The sequence below is a fragment of the Lycium barbarum genome, chromosome 6, assembly GCF_019175385.1.
Source record: "Lycium barbarum isolate Lr01 chromosome 6, ASM1917538v2, whole genome shotgun sequence".
In the NCBI taxonomy this organism is placed as follows: domain Eukaryota; kingdom Viridiplantae; phylum Streptophyta; class Magnoliopsida; order Solanales; family Solanaceae; genus Lycium; species Lycium barbarum.
In genome coordinates this window covers 98,815,171-98,827,674 of record NC_083342.1, presented here as the reverse complement: position 1 = coordinate 98,827,674, position 12,504 = coordinate 98,815,171, and the positions used below count along the sequence as shown (strand labels likewise).

Genomic DNA, 12,504 nt, shown 5'->3' with positions numbered 1-12,504 from the left:
TAGGAGCAACCTTGTCTCCTTTAGGTAAGTTGAAAGTTGCTTGCATAGCAAAAACAACTGAAGATCCTTAGATGATCTATCGTGAAATTGCAAGATTTGCCTTCAAATGCCATGGTCTTTAATTTTGTCCTTCAAATAGGTTGGTCTTTCATTTTTACCCTTTAGCAGTCGAATTTATGCCTACGGGATATAAATTTTTAAGGGCAAAAGTCATGCGCAGGGGCGGCTCTAAGGCTAGGCCAGTGAGACCACTGCCTTAGGCCCCCAAAATTTGAAGGCCCCAAATTTATTTTAAACTCATATCATCATCATCATCATCGTCGTCATCATCATCATTATTATTAAATACTATATCATTTATATAATAATTATATAAATAAAAGTGTTATATTATATTTTTTTGTTATTTGATTGATGTTATTTTATACCAATAAGTTCATAAATTATGATAATTTTTTTCACATTAGTTAGTATATTTGCTTCACTCTTCAATTTTAATGTTATTCTTTTTATATAGGAATTAAGTTATATACATCAACAAACATAATGAATTTATTGTACAATCTTTTCTAAAACTGCATGAACACAAAATCATTCATGCACTGGTTTCCTTTTAATGTACTTCAATATATTATATTAGGTTATTTACAATTTATTTTAGATCACCAAAGAGTGCTACTAATAAAATGAACTACAATTAATGTTTAAATTGATCAGAAGGTGTAAATACTTTTGACACTGTTAATGCTAAAACTTAAACTACTACGTTATGTACGTTCATTTCTTTTGAGTTCCGGACATCAACATCCGATAATCCACCACTTTATTCTTTGTACTCTTCTTCCTGTTTTCTTTTTGAAATTCACTATTTTTGTCCTAAATGATTAATTTGTTGTTTAGAAAGCAAATTTGTTTTATTAGTGTAAAAATTTTATAAAATAAATTTAAGTCCTCTCAATATGATTTTGCCTTAGGTCACGAGATCCGTTGAGCAGTCCCTGTTCATGCAGGGCATAACTTGTGAAATATAATGATGCTAAAATATATGACAACCATAACAATATATAAATAAGGCACATAGATAAAAGGCGAGAATCTGACAAAATCATTATTCATTACTTCAACATTTAATTTTCGTTTGATTTAGTTTTCGGATAACACGTTAAAATAATTTCGAATAGAATTTATATATTATGTTAAATAATGAGTAAATATTTAACAGTGAATATCCTTATTGTTTTTAGTGAAAGCATATGCTTGAATTTTTTATACCCAAAAAGCATTTAGATTTGATTTTTTAGACATCGTTTATTTGGGAAAACATGAGTGAGAGAATGTTAATCAAAGAAAAGGATATCGATATTTTTAGTTTCTCAAAATATTTAAAAAGCACGTTAAGTTGGAGGGGTTGAATTATGACCCATTATATAGCCCGTCTTAACTGAGCCCTTCTTAGCCCAAACAAGCTGTGGGCAGATCGAGTTGGGCGTTGGCCCATCTTGACCAGCCGAACTTCAGCCTGGACGGTCCATTTACCACTCCTAAACATAAACATTACATATGGGGTCTTGCAATATCCAGCCCTAATGTAGGCCGTCTATTGATCAAATAAACTACACTTTTGACAAAAATCACCCCGTAACCTGATTAATGTTCTACTTTTGAATTCTAGTGCCCTTCCCACATCCAAAAGATGTCTATGTTTCTTTTCAAAATCTCATTTTGTTGTGGAGTGTAAGAGATTTTTTTGCGGAGTGTAAGAATACCCTGATGTAAGAAATCAAGAGAAGCTAACAACTCATAATTCTGAGAATTAAATTTTTTTGTCCCAGTGTCAGATCTTACAGTTTTAACATTCACAACAAACAGAATTTTACGGAAAGAAAATTCCTCAACACCATTGTTACGTCCCGTATTTTTATACATTGAGACAACCCGGATTAACTATGATAATTTAAGGCCAAGACTATTCCGGGATTTGAAGTCGGGACTTTTGACCTTTAATTTTATTTTGAGACATAAGTTATATATATGAAATTGTGGGCATTGAACACTTAGGAAAAATTGGGACCACAATTCATAAAATTGGAATTAAAAATGTTGTACAAGATGCCATTGTGGCCGTGTAAAGGAGAGGGGTCCCACACATTGTGTGGGCCAAAGACAAATAAGAGATATTTTGTGGGAAATTAAAAGATGAAAACCAAGTCATCTTTTCTCATTTCTACTTCAACACTTAGAGAAAAAGAAGAGCAAGAACTTGGAGGGCACAACTCCCCCATAGCTCTCGGCTAGCACCAAGAAAAAACAACCCCATTTTTTTAGCTTCTCTAAAATTATTTCCTTTGTGTTAACCCACTAATTAGAGGTCCCTAAGTGGCGTGAAAGTATTGTTTGGGTCATCCAACCATCCGTTGTGTCAAATAGCAAACCCTAGCCATTTGTGCAATTGAAGGAGAAAGGTAAGTTTGCTCTTGTTTTATGTGTTGTGAACATTTTATTCATGTTATGGTATGTTAATATGGATGGAAATCATGAAATATAGCATGTTGGAAGTTGGTTGTGTGATGGGTGTTCTAGCCATGTGTATGGGTGTGGTTATGTAAATGGGTGTTGTGATAAAATTGATGAATTAATTGTTTGTAGCATATTTGATTGTTGTAGGATGGAGAAGATAATAAAAATCATCAATACATGTATATATGTGGGTAATGTAGCCGTGTATAGCCCACAAATGTTTGGCCAAGAATGAATTAGCATCGCTTAGCGTTTTAATGGTTGTTGTGATGACTTTTGTGTTGGAAATGGGAGTTTAATGTTCCAAATTGATATAGTAAGTGTTGCGGACTGATTTGGAGAACTTTGTGCATTTAATGCAATCTTTATTTATGAGAACCATCAACCTATGTATATGTATAGTGTGGACGAATGTGGGTCATAGAATATGTCGAAGATCGCATTAATATTGCTTAACGTTTTAATTGTCGTCGTTATGAATTCTAGTTGGAATTGAGCATCTAATGACTCAAGAATTATGTTGAGATGATATGGGCTGATCTAAGGCTTATTGTGCGTTTGATGTAATTCGTATATCTATGAAAATTATGTCGTTATATTGTGGATTGTGATACAAAACATGACTTGAAAATGAGGAATGTAAATAGGGGGCTGCTCACGGTTTAGGGGGCTGTTTTCGGCCACTTTTGGAGCAAATTGTTGGATTGTTGGAAATATTATGTGAATTGTTTAGAATGCCCTTGAATATTGTGGTAAGGATTTGGGTTGATAATTAAATGTGTGAGCGATATTGTGGCTTGAATGTAAGCCGTTGAATTGAATATTTGGAAAGTTGTCGAATGGTGTAAAAGAGAGCTAATAATGTTGTTTTGCCTTTCGAATTGATTATCGATGTTATTAGGTTGGTTATTGTGGTTGTTGTTGTTGATTTTGAGCGAGTTAAATTCTCGGGATGGCCTATTTACAGGGGAAATGCTGCCGAATTTTCCGTAGAATTTAATGATTAGTTTGGAATGAATGACTTAGGTGCCCTTAGCTAATGTTTGGTGTTCATTGGCATATTTGTAGACCTTGGGGAGCCCGAGGCGTAGTTGGGATTAACTTTAGATTGGCTAGCTTGGAATGCGTACGAGGTATGTAAAGCTTAGCCCTTCTTTCGTTTGGCATGCTTTAGTTAATAATAGGCTAGACTACTAGCCTTAAGGAAATCCTAAATTCGAAATCTGAGTTCGCTATGATCCTTACATATATTCTTTGGCATCCTTATGTATGATATGACGAAATATGAACTATTATGCCTTTGAAGGAATTGATTTCCAAATGTTGCACAATAAGTTGTTTTAAAGAATTCCGAACTATAAATGCCATATCTTCCTCCGAAAGATTCGGATTGCTTTAATACTTTTGTAAGAGTTTATATGGCATATGATGGAATATATTTTCTATAGGCGGGCCCGATTCGGGTAAATACCCGTCCGTGGGTCCCGCGACTTTCCTTTATGAAATTCGGAAATTTTTTGAAAGAATTTGATATGACTACTATTCGATTTCCAAGTATGATTATTTTGCTTATGTTTGAATTTATGCATATGACTACTCACGACTCTACTCGTGCATTCTGTTATTCCTTTCGCCGAGTCCCGGGCCGGTTCTGTTGTCGTGCGCACTTTGTTATACTCCGGAGTTATGCTGTGTTTATGGTTCACCGAGCTACTCGCAAAAGAGGGTCGGGTTCCACTTATATTTGGTGCTATGCTGTGTATGGCGTTATGCGGTGATGTGATACGTGACGGGGTTACGGAGATTTGAAACTTTCTGGCGTTATGCTGTGTTATGGCGCCATTGACGGGCGGGCGACCATATTCTTCTGTACCCTATGCATGACTTACATGTTTGAAACTAAACATTTTGATATGATTGGATTTTCACTTATGTTCGGCACTTCTGTTTCGTTTATGTCTCAGGTTTGTTTTCTGTATATTCTGCTTTGCATACTCAGTACATATTTCGTACAGACCCCCCTTTCTTCGGGGGGCTGCGTTTCATGCCCGCAGGTACAGACGCACAGTTTGGTGATTCACCAGTTTAGGACATCCCCTTCTGCTGTTTGGAGTGCTTTTCTCATTTCAGAACACATATGTTGGTATATATATTTGTTCGCCGAGTATGTATATATATTTGTTCAGGGGTACAGCGGGGCCCTGTCCCGCCATATGATTCGTTTGGTCTGTTTAGAGGTCTGTAGACGTAGTTGTGGGTGTGTGTGCCTACTTCTGTTCCGATGTGTTTGTATGATGCTATTCGTTATGGCAGCCTTGTCGGCGTGCATTTGTATCTGTGTTTTGGGCCGTTGTGCCAATTGACAGCCTTGTCGGCTTTTGACATATTTGACAGCCTTGTCGGTTTTTGACACATTTGGTAGCCTTGCCGGCTTTTTGATATATGTGCACATGTTCGGCGATGTATATTCCGCCGCCTTTTCTGATTCTGATATAATGTTTTGTACGCGCAATCGCGCAAGATAATATTCGTTCTCAACTCTGTTTAAAAATGATGAATATGAAATCTGTATTTAGCTTTGCTATGATGATTTAGTTTGTATGTCCGTTTGGGTGCCCAAATAGGGCACCAGTCGCGGCCCACGGGGCTGGGTCGTGACAACCACATACACCTTGTATCTATTAAAGTCATCGACAATAACAACAAAATGTTTCATATCATATGTTGAAGCTTTATAAGGTCCTCAAATATCCAAAAGAACAAGCTGGAAAAATAGTTGATTCACCACTGTTAGTAGGAAACTGTAACCTGAATTATTTTGTTATAGGGGAAACCACTACTAAATAACTACTGAAAAGCGACCTAAAAAAAATGGTTTTTCCGACCTCATTAGAAAACCGACCACAAAAGTAGGTCGGTATGAGCAGATCGCAAATATTTAGCGACCTCATGAGGCCAGTAAAAACTGATCTCACGTGGTCGGTACACGATTCATCCACAAAAAAATAATTAATATACCGACCTCATGAGGTCGGTATATTAAATTATTATATTTTTAGCAAAAGGATTAACTACCACGTGAGGTCAGTAAATTATATTAGTTTTCGTTTGTTTTTAGAGGTTACCGACCTCATGTGGTCAGTATGTTGAAATTTTGTTTATTTATTTTTTCTGTTACCGACCAAATGTGGTCGGTTTTGTCCAAATTATTTTTTGTTGTTTAACTTTACCAACCACACGTAGTCGAAAAAATACTTTAATATATATTTTTTCTTAAGTAAACCAACCATATGAGGTCAGTAACTATAAATTTATGAATAATGATAATCAAGAAGCGACCTCATGTGGTCGGTTTCTTTAAAATCTGGAAAATGATATGAACAGAAGCGACCTTATGAGGTCGGTTACTTTAAAATCTGGAAAATTAAATTAAGATAACCGGCCTCATGGGGTCGATTTTCTATAGAAACATTGGCAGTATTTTGCTGCTTTTGCAGCTGCCCACCTACCAAAAATCATAAACAATTCTATATTTTTCCAAAACTAGCTGAAAGAGTTGCCAACAATCCAACAAGCACATATAATAACATGCTACAGCCCGCACTACATCAAACTCAACTCGAAACTACTTCAAAGTTGAATCAAAACGTAATTCAAACATTCACAAAGGACATTAAACTACTTCAACCTTTACAAACATCCACAAAACATTAAACATGTCTACATTAAGTTAGTCTATAACATCAAACTACTTCAACATTCACAAACATCCACCAAACACTTTTACATTTTACAAATTCACAAAACAATTCATAAGTTAGTAAAATACTTAAAATTCAACCATGTCGTTGTGTGTTTCACACGTGCTCCCCATCATCATCACCACTAGTGGTCCCATCTACAAGTCGATGTTCTTGACCAACCTCTCGATGTCGTGACCTAGATGGAGAATGGGGAGGTCGACCCTTGGAGCCACGAGATTCATCAGGGCAAGGGAGAATCCCCCCCCCCCCCCCCCCCCCCACCAAAGTATTGAGTCTAATTGAGCTTTTATACGCGCAAACTGTTGGTCCCTCCGCAGCCTGTAGCTGCTCGTCCCTCTGCCTATCCCTGGCCTCCGAGGCCTGTAGCTGGCTAGATAGCTCAGCAATCTTTTGCTCCATGGCCATAACACTCGCTCTATGTAATGAACCGACATCATTAGAAGAACCTATGCCTTGCATGGGCAATTGTAATTGACGAAATGCTCGATTTGACATTCCATAAGTTGTGCCAAACCTAGTGGGGCCACCAACAGTCGCAATCCACAACTCATCCTTTTGTTGAAATGTAGGCTCTGTGCCAGATGGCAGATTACGGCATAACTCAGCCAGTGATTGTTGAATTGATTCTGAAATTGACCAAGGAAAAACAATTGTTTAAATGGTAAAACCAATTTGAAATAGATGGCAATTATAAAGTAAGAAACAGAAAGAATGATATTTCAGTTACTATGCTAAAATTGCATATATATGGTGTGCAAAATCCAAAAAAAAAAAAAACAAGGGATATAAAAGTTCCAGTTGTTAGTTACCATCTTATTTTAGGGAGGTATAGTTCTATTTGTTTATTTCACTGATCTCTTTTTTCTCAGTTGTATCATTCACAACAATAAAAGTGGAAAAGTAAGACAAAACCTGCATATGATTTTGAATAAGTAAATGAGAAGATGTATCAAGTTCCTCATCTATCTAGTGCTCAACAATTTAATACAACCTCTGTGTGTTTGCATATTCAAAGTAAAAGTAGCTAATATTAGCTAATAGTGTGTCTAGACAGATATGTGAATCTGATTGAAAGCAGCAAAAGCTTGGCGACTCGATGTACTTACTAATATGAGCTCAGCCTATTCTATAGCTCTGTCAACGGCTACCAAAGAAGTTCTTGAACATTAGACACTGGTCTACAGTTCAAGTTTGCGTTAACATTATCTGAAACAAACACAGATAGCTTTGCAAATGGACATTTAGCTAACGGCCTATCACTTTATTTTATATAGCTCTTAACACACCTGTTGTCTGTATTATCGATTCAACTTCTAATTGCATCTCACATTAGAAAAAAGAAGCTACTTCATTTCTTTTAACTACTGCATCTAAAGCGAGCTCTTCCACAAAACTTACAAGATTCTAGACCAACGTCATCCTTATAGTATGACATGCAGCCATTTTCACAACAATCAATTCTCTTCGACGAGAGTCCTAACTTAGACACCAATCTCTTTGCTTTATGGTAGTTATCAGGTATCTCTAGATTCGGGTCAACTAATTCACATATAAGGCCAATCACAACATCCATTGCCCCTTGAGGAACATTCTAATCTGATTTAATACTTAATAACCTAACAACAATAGACAATTGAGAGTGGGGACTCCCGTCATACAAAGGCCGACTAGCATCTTTCAACTGTTCAAAAAAACGACTAGCTTCCTCATTGGGATCTTCTTCAACATGGTTACCGGATTCAAAATCAGAATGCATCCCATAAGCATCCTGAACCATGTCGTGCATTCTAGAATTTTGGACATTAGGTTCCACCGCCCTACTACTTTCACCAACAACAAAGTTTTGAAATCTACCCAAACCACTATCTGTTTCTCCATGACTAGTCCACACTGTATAATTTAATTGAAAGTCGTGTCCATAAAGATGAAGCCTAATAATCTCTGGTGTCTCGTAATTCCTACATTCACATTTCACACAAAGATACCTAACCAAGCCCTCAATTATAAAAGTTTCAAGTGTCATTATATAGTCAACAAAAGCAACGACACCGTCCGTAAATTCTTGCCTAATCCCCCTCGACCGTCATTTGTCCTATCAAACATCTAACTACGAGATTCGATCTACACAAATAACATTAAATGAATTCAAATTAGTTTAAGGAGAAAAAACTTGGCAACTCGATTGAAAGATAACATATTTTAGGACATTCTTCACAAAGTAAAAGCAAGTAACATAACATATTTTAGATGACAGAGTATAAAGGAAGATTCATATTGCATCTTACTGTGGATTTGTAAAACCGAGTCTATATAAACTAAACGACAGTCATATTTCTCATAATTTCAGCTGTTGTTAGCTTATAGGTATTCAACTATTCTATGTACCCAAGAATTACCAGAATTTAAACACTACTCTATACTAGTTTTATGTGTTAATCACCATCAATTCCAATATTACCTTCCATGTATAGCTCTAATTATGATTGATTGATTAGGAGGTAAATCACAAATAATTAGCCTAGAATCTGTTACATATAATTAGCCTAGAATCTTGTTTTAATTGTATTTTATCATGTATAGGTTTCTTTGTAACCTTATAAGGAGATGATCTCCTGCATTTTCAATACATAAAAAATCAAGGTTTTTCCCTTGTTCATATGGTATCAGCGCTGTAAAAGCCCTTTTTTTTCCTCCTCTGTCTCGAGTGTTTTGTTTTTCTCTTCTTTTTTCTAGTCCACTCCAATGGATTCACATCAGCAACAACGTCCAGTTATGAAACTTGATGGAAAGAACTATTTTTTGTGGGCTTCATATTTTCGTAATTTTCTTGAGGGCAAGAGCTTTGGGTTCCCACCTCATCTAAACCAATAGCCATGACTGACAATTCTGTAGTCATCTCCAAATGGTGTGTGTCTGATGCAAAGGTACGTACCTGGATCATGGAGTCCGTCGAAAACTCCATTGCTCTCAATCTCAGTCCTCTGTCCTCGGCTCGTGCGATGTCGGAGTACCTACAACAGATCTATCAACGTAGTAATGATGCATGGATGTATCAAGTGGAACAGTCTCTAACTGTTCTTTCTTAAGTCATCATACCAGCTCTCCATTTGAACTTATTCACTCTGATGTTTGGGGTCCTGCGAGCTCCAAGTCGCTCTCTGGAAATTCTTATTATGTTATATTTGTGGATGATGTATCTCGGTTTACATGGGTTTGATGTATCTCGGTTTACATGGGCTTACTTTCTTCAACACAAGCCTGAGGTGTTAAGGGTCTTTAAGTATTTTTATGCCATGATCCGAACTCAATTTTGAGAAAAAACATAAAGATTCTCCGCACAGACTCGGGTGGTGAATACACCTCCAAAGATTTTGAGCATTTCTTACCTACTGAAGGTGTTATTCATCAGAAAACCTATCCTCACCAGTCTCAGCAAAATGGTGTTACCGAGCGAAAGCATCGTCATATTATTGAAACTGCATGTGCACTTCGACTCCATGCCAATTTGCCACAGTTATTTTGGGCTGACGGTGTCCACACGGCGGTCTACCTTATTAATCGGATGCCCATGACAGTTCTCCAAAATAAATCTCCTCTGCAGAAGCTTCTTAGTACTAAGCCTTCGTGCGACACTCTCTGTGTGTTTGGATGTACGTGTTATGTGCTTTTTCCAAGATCTGAGTATTCCAAAATTGATGCCAAGTCTGTCAAATTTTTGGGATATTCTAACACTCAAAAAGGTTATCTTTGCTATGACTAGGATGCCAAATGGATGAGGATATCACGCAATGTCCTCTTCTTTGAGGACTCGTTCTACTTTCGCTCGACTACAAAATTGACAGATGTCATTGATAGCTCGATGCCCATGTCGTCCTACTTTGATAATGAGCCTGATCCTTATGCGAGAGTTCCCTTGGCTGTTGCTCCTTCTTCGCCATCTCCGGATCCAGGTATCCACTGTTCTTCTCCCAGTTTACCCCCTTCCGAACCACTACATAGTGTAGTTACTACCCGATCTGGTTGAGTCAGTAATCCCCTTCCCGATTATCCTTTTTATTTTCACTTGATCACATTTCTATTCCTAGATCTTATAAACAAGCAGCTGACAGTAAAGAATGGACCTTGGCTATGCAAACTGAACTTGATAACCTGGCTCGGAATCATACGTGGGATTTGGTTTCTGCCTCATTGGATCAAACTGTGGTTGGGTGTAAAAAATCTGATGGCACGTTGGATCGATATAAAGCTCGCTTGGTGGCACAAGGTTTTAAGCAGGAGTATGGGATCAATTATGAGGAAAATTTCGCTCTTGTGGCTAAAATGACTACTGTTCGTACCATGCTGGCTATTGTGGCCGTTCGACAATGAGACATCTCACAGATGTACGTCGCTAATGCCTTTCTTAATGGTGAGATATCTGAGACTGTGTATATGAAGCCTCCTCCGGGCTTATCCACCTCTCCATCCATGGTATGCAAACTGCAGAAGGCCCTTTGTGGCTTGGTTCTCTAAGTTGAAGTCTGTTCTTTTACAAGGTGGCTATCGACAGAGACACAATGATAATTTTCTGTTTATTTCCCCCTCAACACGAGGGATGGTTTTTGTGCTAATATATGTCGATGATCTCTTGATTACTAGGGATAATGTCGACGGCATTTTGCAGCTTAAGGGTATGTTACAATCTTCATTTCAAATGAAGGACTTTGGGCACGCATCTTACTTTCTTGGCCTGGAAATCTCTTGCAATGATGGTGGCTACTTCCTCTACCAACGAAAGTATACCAAAGAAATTTTGGACATATGCGACCACTGTTGACACACCCATGGGGCAGAACACTCATTATTCCAAGACTGGCGGGTAACCTCTCTCGGACCCAACCCTTTATCGACGTCTTGCTGGAAGCTTGGTCTATTTAACTGTCACTTGATCTGACATTTCTCATGCTATTCATATTCTCAGTTAGTTTGTGTCTGACCCTCGACGACTTCATCTTACGGCGGTCCATCGCCTTCTCTGTTATCTTCGGTCGACTGCGACCATGGGCCTTTGTTACAGTCGTGACTCACTTTTTTACGTGCCTTCTCGGATGCTGATTATGGTGGTTTCCTCGACACTCGTCTTTCAGCCACTGGGTATTCTGTTTTTCTTGGAAACTCCTTGCTGTCTTGGAAGTCGAAGAAACAACCGACCGTGAATATCACGCCATGTCGACTACTTGCAGTGAGGTTGTTTGGTTGCGTTGTTTGTTGGCTGATTTTGGCATTCACTCTTCCTCTCCCACACCTATGTACTGTGACAATGAAAGTGCTGTCAAGATTGCCACCAATCCTGTTTTTCATGAACGAACCAAGCATATCAAGATAGACTATCACTTTGTCCGAGAAAAATTTGATGACGGTCTTATTTCTCTTCCTCACGTTGCCTCAAGAGATCAACTGGTGGACTTTTTCACTAAGTCTCAAACGAAGAAGCGGCATGAGTTCTTTATTAGCAAACTGCTGGTTGACCACCATCAGTTTGAGGGGAGGTGTTAATCACCATCAATTCCAATAATACCTTCCATGTATAGCTCCAATTATGATTGATTGATTAGGAGGTAAATCACATATAATTAGCCTAGAATCTGTTACATATAATTAGCCCAGAATCTTGCTTTAATTGTATTTACCATGTATAGGTTTCTTTATAACCTTATTGTTGACACCCAATTTTGTCTCGTCTTTCTTCCGAAACATTTATTTGCGCTAATTTAAGAATAATTATTAATATTTTATTACAAATTAGCTTTTATTAATATTGTCGTTTTCCATTATCCAACTATAGTCATTGGTTATTATCACTATTATTACCGCCATCATCATCATCATCATCATCATCATCATCATCATCATCATTATTATTATTATTATTATTATTATTATTATTATTATTATTATTATTATATTGCCCTCACTTAATATTATGATCGTCATCATCATTTTTAGCTTTCCTATTTAGCATCTTACGCAAAAACGCATCGCATTTATTTTTTACTACTTACTTTCAGACTTTATAAATGTTATCGCGCAACTATTACGATATCATGTAATTTTATTTGAGTACTAATAAATATATTTTTATATTAAGTAATATTTTAGCACGCGGTAATATATGATTAACTAAAGAATGTCTTTCATTTTGATCTAGGAGCTCCAATAAATATAAGAAAGAGAGACCCATCAG

The 12,504-nt window shown here is 37.2% G+C and overlaps 1 long non-coding RNA gene across 1 annotated transcript; it reads left to right on the top strand.

Annotated features, from left to right (window-relative positions):
• Positions 1-2,209: 2,209 nt before the first annotated feature.
• LOC132599844 (uncharacterized) lies at positions 2,210-5,104 on the top strand. Its single transcript, XR_009567044.1, has 3 exons — positions 2,210-2,462; positions 3,586-3,650; positions 4,533-5,104. It is a non-coding gene; the product is annotated as an uncharacterized LOC132599844 (long non-coding RNA).
• Positions 5,105-12,504: the final 7,400 nt, after the last annotated feature.